Source organism: Danio aesculapii, chromosome 6, assembly GCF_903798145.1.
Source record: "Danio aesculapii chromosome 6, fDanAes4.1, whole genome shotgun sequence".
Lineage (NCBI taxonomy): Eukaryota > Metazoa > Chordata > Actinopteri > Cypriniformes > Danionidae > Danio > Danio aesculapii.
In genome coordinates, this window is record NC_079440.1 from 56518445 (window position 1) to 56531489 (window position 13045).

Genomic DNA, 13045 nt, shown 5'->3' on the forward strand with positions numbered 1-13045 from the left:
TCAATTAAAATATAGAGTTAAAATACTCCCATTGAAAAGCAACATTTTAAACAATCTCAATGAAAAGAAAACTATTTCCAAAACGTTGACAAGACGTTAAATATAGCATCTGTTTAACTTATGACATGAAAACAATATAACTTAACTTTTTTTTTTACCCAAATTAGGGTAATGCACAAAATGAGTATACCCCACATCAAAAACTACTTTATCTAATTTGTATGGCCTCTCTATTAGAGTTGCTCAAAGAGATGCTCAACTTAAATGTCTCTTCAGAATTCCCTATATGCGTTTAATTGGATTCAGATCAGAAAACATTTTTCATAATAATATATTAATATAGATGTGCGTGAGAGAGAGAGAGAGAAATGAATTTATGCGTCACAATTCAAAAATTTTGGACAATGTGGCTTTACATAAAAGCTTTATTAGTCTTTCTTTAACAGACAACACTGAAAAAAAATATACTATATAGCAAAAAGTGTACTGTCAGTCTGTCATCAACATGACATTTTGAAAGTCATGTTAGTTTAATTCAACATGTTAGTATTTATTTACACTATGCCAGTGCGTAAACTAATAAATAAAGTAGCTTGAAGTAAATTCACCCAGAAGTGACAGTTCCAAGAAAGTATAGTTAAAATATAAACATTTGGTCTGTAAAATAAACTATTAAGTGCTGATAAAGTAAGTGTTAAGTGTTGTATTGTCATCTTTCAGGTTGTATTTCTGCTTTAATGGGATTAAATAAGTAAATGAATAAATACATTTTTAAAAAGCAGCTGTTTGCCATCGCAACAGCAATAAGATCCAATGGACAGCCGATCGCTTTCACTCCAAAATGGCAGAGTCGTGGTGATTCACTTGGTGATTCTAAGCTCTTTGCTATGGCTGAACAAAAAGTCATTTGAGAAATGGGGAAAACCTGTAACCAGCTGACTTTTATAGTATTTGTTTTTTCCTACTTTGCAAATCAGTGGTTACCAGTTTCTAACATTCTTCAAAATATCTTCTTTTGTGTTTAACAGAAAAAAGAAACTCAAAAGTTCGGAACCACCTAATGGCTATAAGTTTTAATTTCAGGTGAACTACCCCTTTTTTAGGGATAAAAAAAGAGGTTTAAATTTAAGTATAGAAAGCTCAGTCATGCAATTCAAGACCAAGTCCATTTTAAATGCAGCTTCTAAATAAATATTTAGCATCAAGGGGAAAAAATGTGGGTAAAGGAGTTCATGGATTGGTTTTTTCCATGCCCATTGTTTCATACAGTTAGAATTTTTCTCAAATATCAATACACAGATTTTGTTTGCCAGTATACAAAATGCACCTATACAATTCAATGTTTATAGCAAAAAACAGAATTACAACCAAAAAAACAAGATTACACAATTCTTCTGCTCCAAAAAGGGACAAATCAAAACTGCCAGTCATACTCAAACACAAGGGAGACGGGTAATAAAATAAAAAAACAAACAAACAACAAACAAACTTTTCTGTAATAACCCAATTGCATTTAAACTATCAATTTTAATGGTCATACATTTCTAGTCTCTTCTTGCATGCCCTTTAATTATTTTATTTAGGTATTTTAATTATTTTCTGCATGTTTTCAGTAGGCCCACAAGGAATCTGCATGTGCAGAAATTAGCAGATTTTTAGCCTAACATTGCGTGAATTTATTTACATGTGTGTGTACATTTATATTTATTTGGTTTTTAAAATTTCATTAATATTATTGACAAAATGTTCATATGATACATTTACAATACAGTTTGTGAAGTAATATTTTCTGTCTTTTAGTAGATATCAAACAAGGTATTATTATTTTTTATTTTTATTTCATATATTAGGTTTAGCCATGACTCTCAAAATCATTCCGCATAAATCCGCAGAATTTTGTAAATATTTGTAAAATTTGAAATGGCAAAAAATAAATAAATAAATAAATAAATAATAATAATACATTTTTTTTAAAAGTCCACAGATTCTGTCTGTCCCTAGTTTAGGTAATTTCACAGTCTTAATTTCTCAAGAAAATTGAATAAATTATTATCCTATTCTATTCTTATTATTTGTTAGTAGTGGTATTATTAGTGCTAATATTATTATTGTAACTAATATGGTTTAATTTTAATAGTTGGACTTTGTTTGAATTGTATAAGGAAAAACTGAATTGTTTGAAAATGCATGTCGGTGTGTATATGAGACAGGATAAAGGATAGTTTTTTTAGCACTTCTGCATCCAAAAGCACAAATGGTGCACTTTAGCTCTGTAAATACTGCTTATAAATTCCATCATGTAGTTTCCCCCCCCTCATAAGTCAATTGCCTCTAAAATCTGGAATACAAGTAGTATTTTCTGGCAGATTTGATAGCTATTCTTCTTTGCCAGTACACAACCCACATCCAAACAACTCAAAAGATTAACGCAATACATAATCATGACCCAAACAAATTAGGCATGTGTCTTTTAATTAAACACTTCAAAAAGAGACAAATAAATAAAGCACGGTGATATTCACATTACACTATAGTCTTAAATTTATTTATAAGCTTAAATGTATCAGTTTAATGCATTGGAATTGCATATAATATTTCTATCCAAACTAATAAATGATGCATATATTTGACGCATATCTGTCAGTCATGCATAAAGAGAAAGAAAGACTCAATGTGTGTTTAAAACACAAAACGCAGAACATTTAACACCAATGAATTACATTTTGTTAAAAGAAACAATAAAAAGTTTAGTTTTTGATCAAATGTAGTTTGTTAGCACTTGTGCGACTAAAAGCACTTTAATTCAGTAATTATCCACTTCAGTTCTGTAAAAATAAGAGCTCTTAAGAGCATTGAGAAAAAATTTTATATTATTCATTCATTTTCTTTTTGGCTTAGTCCCTTTTATTAATCAGTGGTCACAACAGCGGAATGAACCGCTAACTTATCCAGCATATGTTTTGCACAGTGTATGCCGTTCCAGCTGCAACCCATCACTGGGAAACACCCATACGCACTCATTCACTACGAACAATTTAGGTTTAACCAATTCACCTATAACACATCTTTGGACATGTGGGAGACACCAGAGCACCCAGAGGAAACCCACGCCAACACAGGGAGAACATGCAAACTCCACACAGAAATGCCAACTGACCCAGCTAAGGCTCGAACCAGCGACCTTCTAGCTGTAAGGTGATTGTGCTACCCACTGCGCCACCATGATGCCCCAAAATGAGTACTATTCTGGCAAATATTTTTATAAATGACAAATATGCCTTATGTGATCCTAGACCACAAAACCAGTCATAAGTGTCAATTTTTCATTCCATTACCAAGCTTTTTATTGACGTTCACTTTGTTAGGATAGGACAATATTTGGAATCCAAATACTAAAAGGAAACACTAAATACTAAGGGTTACAAAATAAATAAATCTAAATACTGAAGAAAAAAAGAGTCATCATGTTTAAAGTAGTCTAAATGAATAATGCATATTACTATTAAAAAATGAGTTGATTTACAGTAGGAAACACCAAACTACCCATCTTCACAGACCATGGTTTTAACTTAATATTGATTTAATTTCTGCAATGACTTTAACAATGTATTTATCTATTGCCAGAATTATACCCGTTTAAGACTGGTTTTGTGGTCAAAGATCACTTTTTACTGAATTAAATAATGAAAATTGTACATGCAATTTAAACAAATCTTTAAAAAAAAAAAAACCCACACCAAATCTTCTGTAGCCATACTATTAGCGTAAGCCTGAGGAACTGACCTAGATTTCAGTTATTTACCATTTGTTCACAAGGAACACCAGAATCAAAAGCATCAAACCGGTTGATTAAAGCATTTACTGTACCTTTACAAAGTTCCAAACCTGTTTGATGTTACTTCTGTTAAACACAAAGGAAGATATAATGAAAAATATTGGGGAAAAAACAGCCATTGAAGTCCATTGCAATTTTGTTCCTATAGATGACAATAGTTACTTTAATCCAGCATTCTTCAGGCTATCTTGTCTTGTTCAATAATAAAAAAGAGAAATGTTTAGAATCACTTAAGTGTGAGGAAATGTTCACTTTTGATTGATATATCCCTTTAAAGGGTCATGAAACCCCCATCTTCAGTTCAAGTCTACCTCAGAATTTTCTTTAAAAAATGCTTCATGATGGGCGTGGAGCGCTGAGAGCAGAGGGAAGAGTGGGCGTGGCCGGCAGAGCAGGGGAAAAAGAGGGGAAACAACAACTGTTGTCAGTCGGCTCACAAAATGAGACAAACCATGAGGCGGCGCATGATTTTATAGTATACAAAGTTAAAATGCAAAGAAATAAACTGTAATTAATTTAATGCCCTGCTACATTTGTTAATCGTAATTTCATCTACACAACCACAATTTATATATCAATATAAATATAATCATTTTTATATAAACAATATAAATGAGGCGGACTTCTCTCCTTCTCAATCTCCGGGTCTGCAGACATGGTGGATAGCAGTGCAGCAGGTCTCTTGCCCTACTTCAACCATTAGCCCTGCCGGTAACCTGGAGGATTTTAAACATAAGCAATGTGTCTGAATAGTAACAAACTCAACTGATAAAAGTCTGCCATTCTCCAATTCTTGAATGAAATGGAAAAATGCTTCCTGCAAACTAACAGTTTGGCTGTATTGGCCCTGACAGCATCATGGGGAAAAACATGCAACAAAAGCTGTGGATCATGGAAACAAACACATACGACCCTTCATGAACGACTAAATACTGCGTGCCACATGCAAAGTCCGCGGACGCGGTCTCACCCAGTAATTGGGTCTCACAGCTTGGCAGGTCTCCCTTGCCTTCGGAAAGCACGTGCTCTCATGAATAAGCAGGGTCTTCTCATAGGATAAGAAAACTCAGCTATGAATAATAATGAGAAAGCGATGCATCATCACTTCACTAGCAGATTCTACATCACAGATTTTGATCCCGCCCCAAACATTATTTTAAACCCGGAAGATAAAATTAGCTGACAAGGGCTCAAAATTATCCAGTTTTCCCCACAATTAAAGCTAACAGGTGCTGATGTGGTCTTAACTCATGCTCACACACACAAATCTGTTAAAAGTCTCCAAAAAAAGTATGAGGGTTTCTTTAAACTTTAAGTATACTAAACAGAAGTACAAGCATCATCTTATTTTTCTCATCTCAAAAAGGTCTACATCTCTACAAAAATGAAAAAAAGAGCAAAGACGCGAGGCAGTGAGTGAAGAAATAGTGTCTCCACATGCAGTCTTTCTGAAGGACAGAGGCCGAGCGTGACCAAGCGCTTATTAAAAAGCGGTGAGTGAGTGAGATGATGATGCCGGTGCTCGCCAGACCACCAAACAGCAGGGGAAGGGAAAGCATGACCGAGAACGAGACTCAGGTCACGACACCCAAGAAAATAGATGAGCGAGAGAAGCAGAAAAACGGTTGGGGTATTTAGGAAAGGTTAGAAGAGTATCTGAAAGACATGGTTTTAAATTAATAGTTAAGTTTGTAATTTTGTTGAATTTCAAAAGTAATGATTGCTTTCAGCGGCACAGTGGTTAACAGTAGCCTCACAGCAAGAAGGTCACTGGTTCGAGTGCCGTGTTTGTCGTGGGTTTCCTCTGGGTGCTCCGGTTTCCCCCATAGCCCAGACATGCGCTAGGTGAACTGGATAAACTAAATTGGCTGTAGTGTATGAGTGTGTCTGTGAATGTGAGAGAGTGTATGGGTGTTTCTCAGTACTGGGTTGTGATTGGAAGGGCATCCGCTGTGTAAAACATATGCTGAAATAGTTGGCGGTTCATGATTGCTTCAAAACGGGTCCATCAGATAGCATATTTTATGCTTCCATAAGGTGCACTATAATCTATATCAATTTGGTTAAAAATTTGTAATAATTCAGAAATAGTACTACAATTTTAAATTAATTCTTTAATTATAATCAAATAAAAAAATTAGATTTAATCCTGTGATGCAAAGCTCACCATTACTCCATTATTCAGGATCCTTAAAGTATTATAATTTCTTTATTTTATTTCTTTTCATTTAATGACTACTGATACTCAGATTTTAATAATGGCTTACCATTCCTATAAAATGTTGAAAACCCCATTGTTATTGTGATTAATATGAAGTTCTTTTATTAAGATTTATTTGAAACAATCTCGTAACATTAGATAATGCACTGTAAAAAAAAATGGGTTATTTCCAGACAAACATCTGGACAGATACAAATACTGTGTTTAATTTGGGCCTATAAATTTAATTCTAAATAATCAACCAAGCTGTTGGCTTTTGTCGGTTGGTTGAAATAGCCCAGCATATTTCAGTGTAGACCTTAAGTGTGCACCACTTCTTTCAACAATAATATGAGGTTTTCTTGAGCCACAACTCAGCATATTAGAATGTGACAAAGATTGAGTAATGATGTATATAATTATACATTAAAAACACTTCTTTTAAATTGCAATAACATTTTGGTAACACTTTAAAGGCGTCCTAGTTAAACATTCTGTAGTAATTACAGTTAATAATGCAAAATTACATGTAATTAACCCTGAATCTAATCCATATTCTAACCCTATAAGTACATGTTTATATTCCAGTATTAAATGAACAGTTACACTGAAACAAGGACTCTTTAAAATAAAGTGTAACTTATGTGAAGAGACAACGCTGGGTTTGCTGACAACGGGGTTCAGGGTCCAAATACAGGTTTATTAGGAGAATGATCGGGCAGGCAACGGTCAACAAGGTTAAACAGATGTATACAGCCAATCCAAAGTTGTGGTCATAAACAGGCGAATGGTCAGTTCCGGTGGCAAGCAACATAAAACAAACAAGTCAAAATACAGCAAAGCAAGGCATTGCGTCAGAATGTTCACAAAAAAAGTTAAACAAGACTCAGCCCAGAGGTGTGCGTGTGTAGTCCATGTAATCGGTTCATAACGATCCTCCGGCTGCATGTGTGTGAGTGTAGTCAATGGAACCCGAAACAGGTGCATGCGAGTGGTGCATGACTGGATCTGTAGTTCTTCAGTGTGGTGTGTGCATAGTTCTCCAGTGATCCGCATGAATGCCAGCGATCTGCAAGGATTAGATCGCTGGTGATTGTGACAGTAACCAATTTTTTTGCAATTAAATGCAGCCTTTTCCTATTTTATGAAATACTGTAGATGCAGCTCTGGTTAACATAAAAGATTCTTTCAAAAACAATTTTAAAGTATTAATTTAAAAGGTTTAACTGCATACATTAACATAACCTTTCAAATAGACCAAATTAAGTTTTAAAGGGATTGTTCAATCAATTTCTCATCCTTCACTTTTTCCAAAATCTGCTGAACACAAAAGAAAATATCTTGAAGCATATTGGAAACAGGTAGCCATAGACTTCCATGTTTTTTCCCTACTAGGATTGTCAGTGGCTACAGATTATCAACATTTTTCTAAATTTCTTTTGTGTTCAACTAAAAAAAAAAAAAGAAAAGGTTTGGAACCACTTGTGTGAATAAATGGTGACAATTTTAGTTTTGGGTGAACTATCCCTTTAAGACGACGAAATGTTACCAACCTCATAACTGTTTAAAGCAGCATTTTACAATTTTGTACACACTGAACGCCTCTCAAACTGTGGCGAATGGTCTTCAGGGACCACTGTTCCAGGTTGCAGAACGATAAAACACAGAAGTTGCAAAGAGACGTCTATTATCACCCTCTGCGACTGCTTATCGGTCTAAATGTGTGACTTTGGGTCAATGCAATCAGTTCTGGGGGAATAGGAGAGAGCCTAAATTTAACCGCCTTTGTTTACCCTTATCTCAACAATGCTGAAAACTCTCTCACCACAGACAAGAATGACCAAAATGTAAAGTTTCTCTTCTCTTAATCAGCGAACCGGCCATTTAGGTTTGCTCTTTCCAATGCCATTTACCACAGAAAGGACATTTATAGACCCTGGACCACAAAACATTAAACTGCATTGATATATTTTTGGCAATAGCAAAAAAATATACTATAGTCAAAATTAAAAAAAAAAATAAATAATAAATAAAATGAAATACAAAAAGTAAAGATCAATTTATAATTAATATATTTTGCAAATTTTCAACCATTTCAAAAATGTAAATTCATGATTAGTAATATGTATTGCTAATTTAAAGGCTCTGTGCATTTAAAATAACCTTTTTTTTTAGATGTGAGGATCAGTATGTTAGTTTTAAGAATATTTATTCGCTTAATGCAACAACAAAAAATTGCATTTAGAAGATACAAACATCCAAAGCTTGCGGTTTGTCTAAACGCATCAATGATTTTAATCATGTATTCTCATACTTCAAATCTTCTGACCAAGCAAAATGATGAGAAACTGATCTCTAGTATCTAACATGCCCCAGCCCCTTTAAGATGCTTCTCATTTACTTTTCATTTGATGCCCTTCAGCACACCGAGAGCTGTGATAAAAACAGACTATTGGCAGTTTTTTTAATGGGAGAAGCTACTCCATCACACCCTGTCTTCGTGTTTCAGTTCAGATTACGACAAACATCAAATAAAAATGAACATTTTGAATCAATTCATGAGACCTTTAATTTGGACAACTTTAAATGTGAATTTCTCAATATTTCGCTTTTTTTAAACCTTCAAATTCTTGATTTTCCAAGTAGTTTTTTCTCAGCCAAATTGAACAAACATTAAAGGAAATTTTATTTATTTAGCTTTCAGGTGATATCAATATTTTAAAAAAATGACACTTTTTGTTTTGTGGTCCAGGGTAACATTTAGATTTTGTTGTTCATCTGAATAACAGGCTGATTACAATAAAACACAAACAAATAAAGAAGACCTTATATACTATGGGTTGGATGAAGTTAACTAGTCATTCAACAACTAAAAGCCCATTAAATTTACATTCAAATGAACCTGAAATCAGTCTATGGATTTAAAAATTAGTCGACTCCTTGTATAGTGACATCATGGTGCATCACCTATCAGCAATATTATATATATACCAAATATATATATATACATATATGATAGATAGATAGATAGATAGATAGATAGATAGATAGATAGATAGATAGATAGATAGATAGATAGATAGATAGATAGATAGATAGATAGATAGATAGATAGATAGATAGATAGATAGATAGATAGATAGATAGATAGATAGATAGATAGATAGATAGATAGATAGATAGATAGATAGATATCTGAAAGAGAAACAGACAGACAGACAGACAGACAGACACATACACATACCAAAACTTGCATTTTTTTGCTGATGAAAAATGATCAAATATTTATGTCTTGGCTTGTATTAATCAGTCGGAACACAAATAGAAAACAAAAAGTTATTAATAAAAATAAATAAATCAAGAAGAAGAAAGAAACCTATCTGAGGACTATCTCTCTACCTATCTGTGTTTGTGATTGGTCAAACTGAACCAGGATTTCCAGGGCAAGAATCTTGAAACTATTCATGTTTGTTCTAATTTGCAGTCAAGTAGATGAAATATTAGGCTAATATCAATTTAATACTGCTCATATGCATCTTTTACCACCTATTAAAATTCAGTTTGTCAAAATATTGCACTCACAAGTCCTTCTCTAAACAATTTAGCAGCTTCCACTCATTTCCTCCTGTGGTTTAGTCCACATAAATAGGCAGAACAGCATATTCAGTGGTATATTAACCATTCAATATACAATATGAAGTCAGAATTATTAGCCCTCCCTGAATTATTAGCCCCCCATTTATTTTTTTCCCCTAATTTCAGCTTAACAGAGAGAAGATTTAACAAATTTCTGAACATAGTATTTTTAATAACTCATATCTAATAACTGTTTTATTTTATCTTTGTCATGATGACAGTAAATAATATTTGACTAGATATTTTTCAAGACACGTCTATTCAGCTTAAAGTGACATTTAAAGGCTTAACTAGGTTAATTAGGTTAACTAGGCAGGTTAGGGTAATTAGGCAAGTTATTGTATTACGATGGTTTGTTCTGCAGACTATCAAAAAAATATAAAGCTCAAAGGGGCTAATAATTTTGTCCTTACATTGGTGTATTTTTTAAACTGCTTTTATTCATTATTTATAGAAAAAATATTATCAGACACACTGTAAAAAATTCCTTGCTCTGTTAAACATCATTTGGGAAATATTAAAAAAAAAAAAAAAAAAAAAAAAAAAAGAAGAAAAAAAGGGGGGGGGCTAAAAATTCTGACTTCAACTGTACATGCCATAGTTAACATCATTGTTTATGTAACTGACCAAATCTTGACATAAGCGCAAACTCGATACTCAATACTTTTCCGATACACCACATTTAAATTGTTATTTACATGCAAAATTACATACTCCCGATGCACCAAATTTGAAACGACAAAATTTTCATTTCAGGATTCATTTGGTTATGTCTTCAATCTTTTTACTTGTATTTGGACCCCCGTAAAAAAAAAAATATATTAATAATAAAAAAAAAATAAACCTTTTTCAAAACGCTGATTAGATGCATTTTCTGTACTTTTGATTCAGATGAGACATACAGCCTTAATAGTAAACTAGGTCTCTCTGACCCCTAGGTCAAAACTAAAGAGCTTAAATCATTCCAATTTTTACAAACATAATGCAGCACTGATGGGGAGATTACATAACCATCTCAGATTACAATTTTTTTTTCCTGAAAGTCACTGAAGAAAAAGAAACTGCTATCTTGGAAGAACCTTGAGGGACCATGTAAATAAAATGGTACACTGCAAAACAGTTATGACAAAATATCATGACAACAAATTATTTATGCTACTTATTTTAACTTTAACTTATCGTGTCTTACCTAAAATTAAGCTATACCAAGTTTAACTTAATATTTTAATCAGTTTGTTTGATTCAACTCCATTTGACTAGAAAAGTTACACTGGATCAGCTTAAGGCAGCAATATTTTTACAGCGTACAGGTTATAGACCTTTTTATTTATTTTTTTATTATTAATTGTCGTTTATTTTAATACATCAGCACAGACAAGTGCAGTCTCGGCTATACAGTAGGAAATAATGGAAAATATACAAACAAGTAAACAGGATAATACAGTCAGGCTAGGAGTTAAATATGCACCATAGAATAGAAAACCAGAAGAAATTATTAATGTAATGGCTATAGAGCATTTCAATGTGATGTTCACGGGCCAAGGACATGTCCTGCTTTTTGTCAAACTATATCATAACTCTAACAAGACACGAATTAATCATAACAGCTATCATAAAATTAGTAATCAATATATGGATCTTTTTTGGATTCTCAGAAGCTAATGGAATTTAAAATTGTAATTAAGGAAATGCCATCGTTTTTGGTTTACATCCCTTAGAATTGTCTATGACCAACAACACGGGTCACCCCAGCCCAGTACTGTACTGTAAGACAAATTAAAATGATTATAGGAAGAACCATAATACTTCAAAACGCAATTAAAATTACTAACAGTAGGAGTAAAATGCTATTGGTGTGTACTTCAAGTGATACAAACCGAAGTCTTATTAAAAAAAAAAAAACGGTGAATTCTTGTTTCTAGAGAGATCCATAATTAGTCTCAAGCGTAAAAGCACTTACAAATCCAGTTAGATCAACCTAACAAGAGAACAAAACACGCTAAACAACACGCAAACATATCCACATCTGACCAAAACAACCCGGATTTATCAGGATTTTTGCGGTTTCATTAGACCCACGAAGCGTACTGAATTTGGATGTTACCAGTCAGTAGTTATCGTGTAGTCATCGTAGTGTGCTTAATAGTGTGCTTCTACTGTCATCTAGCGGCCTACTGAGTGTATATCACAAGTTTGTGTTGCTTCTTGCCAAGTGACTTAACAAAACCGTCAGCTTACCTTTATGCATGTGTTGTTTTGATATTCCTCAAACATTGTGTTGGGTTTTATTCTTCATCGTCACAGTTTTAAGCGAATAATTCACGTTGGTTTTCCTTGCTGATATAATTCCTACTGAAATAAACTGTATAAGTATATTTTCCGTCGTCTACATTTTAAGATTTTAAGACATTTTAAGCCAACTGACTTTACACCTGGACTTTTATTAGCTAATTAGATCAGGGGGCGTGGTAAAATCAATTTAGGCCAACGGCAACGGGAAGCTTTTTATCGGACAAAATTCACACATGCAAAAAAGTGCCAGGTGAGTTTGTTTTCCCTGAAAAATAAACATTTGATTTATTTGAAAGCTGCTTGTGTTACATTTACATTCATATATCTGATAAACCCTGTCTTTTAGGGATACAATATCAATTAAACGTAAAAAAGCTAAAGAATTACATAAGCATGTCCTTTAAATTTAATGAGTCTTTTAAAATTACATTAGAAATTATGCGTTTTAAATCTAATTGACTTATATGTTTAATTATATGTTATAAATTTTAAATATTTATTTATTTATTGTTTGTTTGTATTTATTTTCATAGTCAATTGTAACTATAAACTTTAGTCACTATATGGGTGAATTGGATGAACAAAATGGACTGTAGTGGGTCAATCTTGTGTTTCTTGTATGCATATATTAATCTGCTTGTATATTTTTATGCTTTTTAACACTTGCTTTTCCTTCACAGAAGTTTACATGATATATTCTGCAGTGGTTAACTGGAGACTGAAGGTTTTATCAACATCAAGATTTTAGGTAAAAGAAAAAAATTATTATGGACGGGACGGAAGCTTAGTGGTTAGCACTGTCGCCTCACAGCAAGAAGGTTGCTAGTTCGAGTCTCGGCTGGGCCAGTTGGCATTTCTGTGTGGAGTTTGCATGTTCTTCCCCGTGTTGGCGTGGGTTTCCTCAGGGTGCTCCGGATTCCCCCACAGTCCAAACACATGCGCTATAGGTGAATTGAATAAATTAAACTGGCCGTAGTGTGTCAATCTTGCATCTCTTGCATGCATATATTAATAATCAGGGTATCTTCCGTTTTTAACACTTGCCTTTGCTTTACAAACACAGATTTTTCATCAGGTAAAGG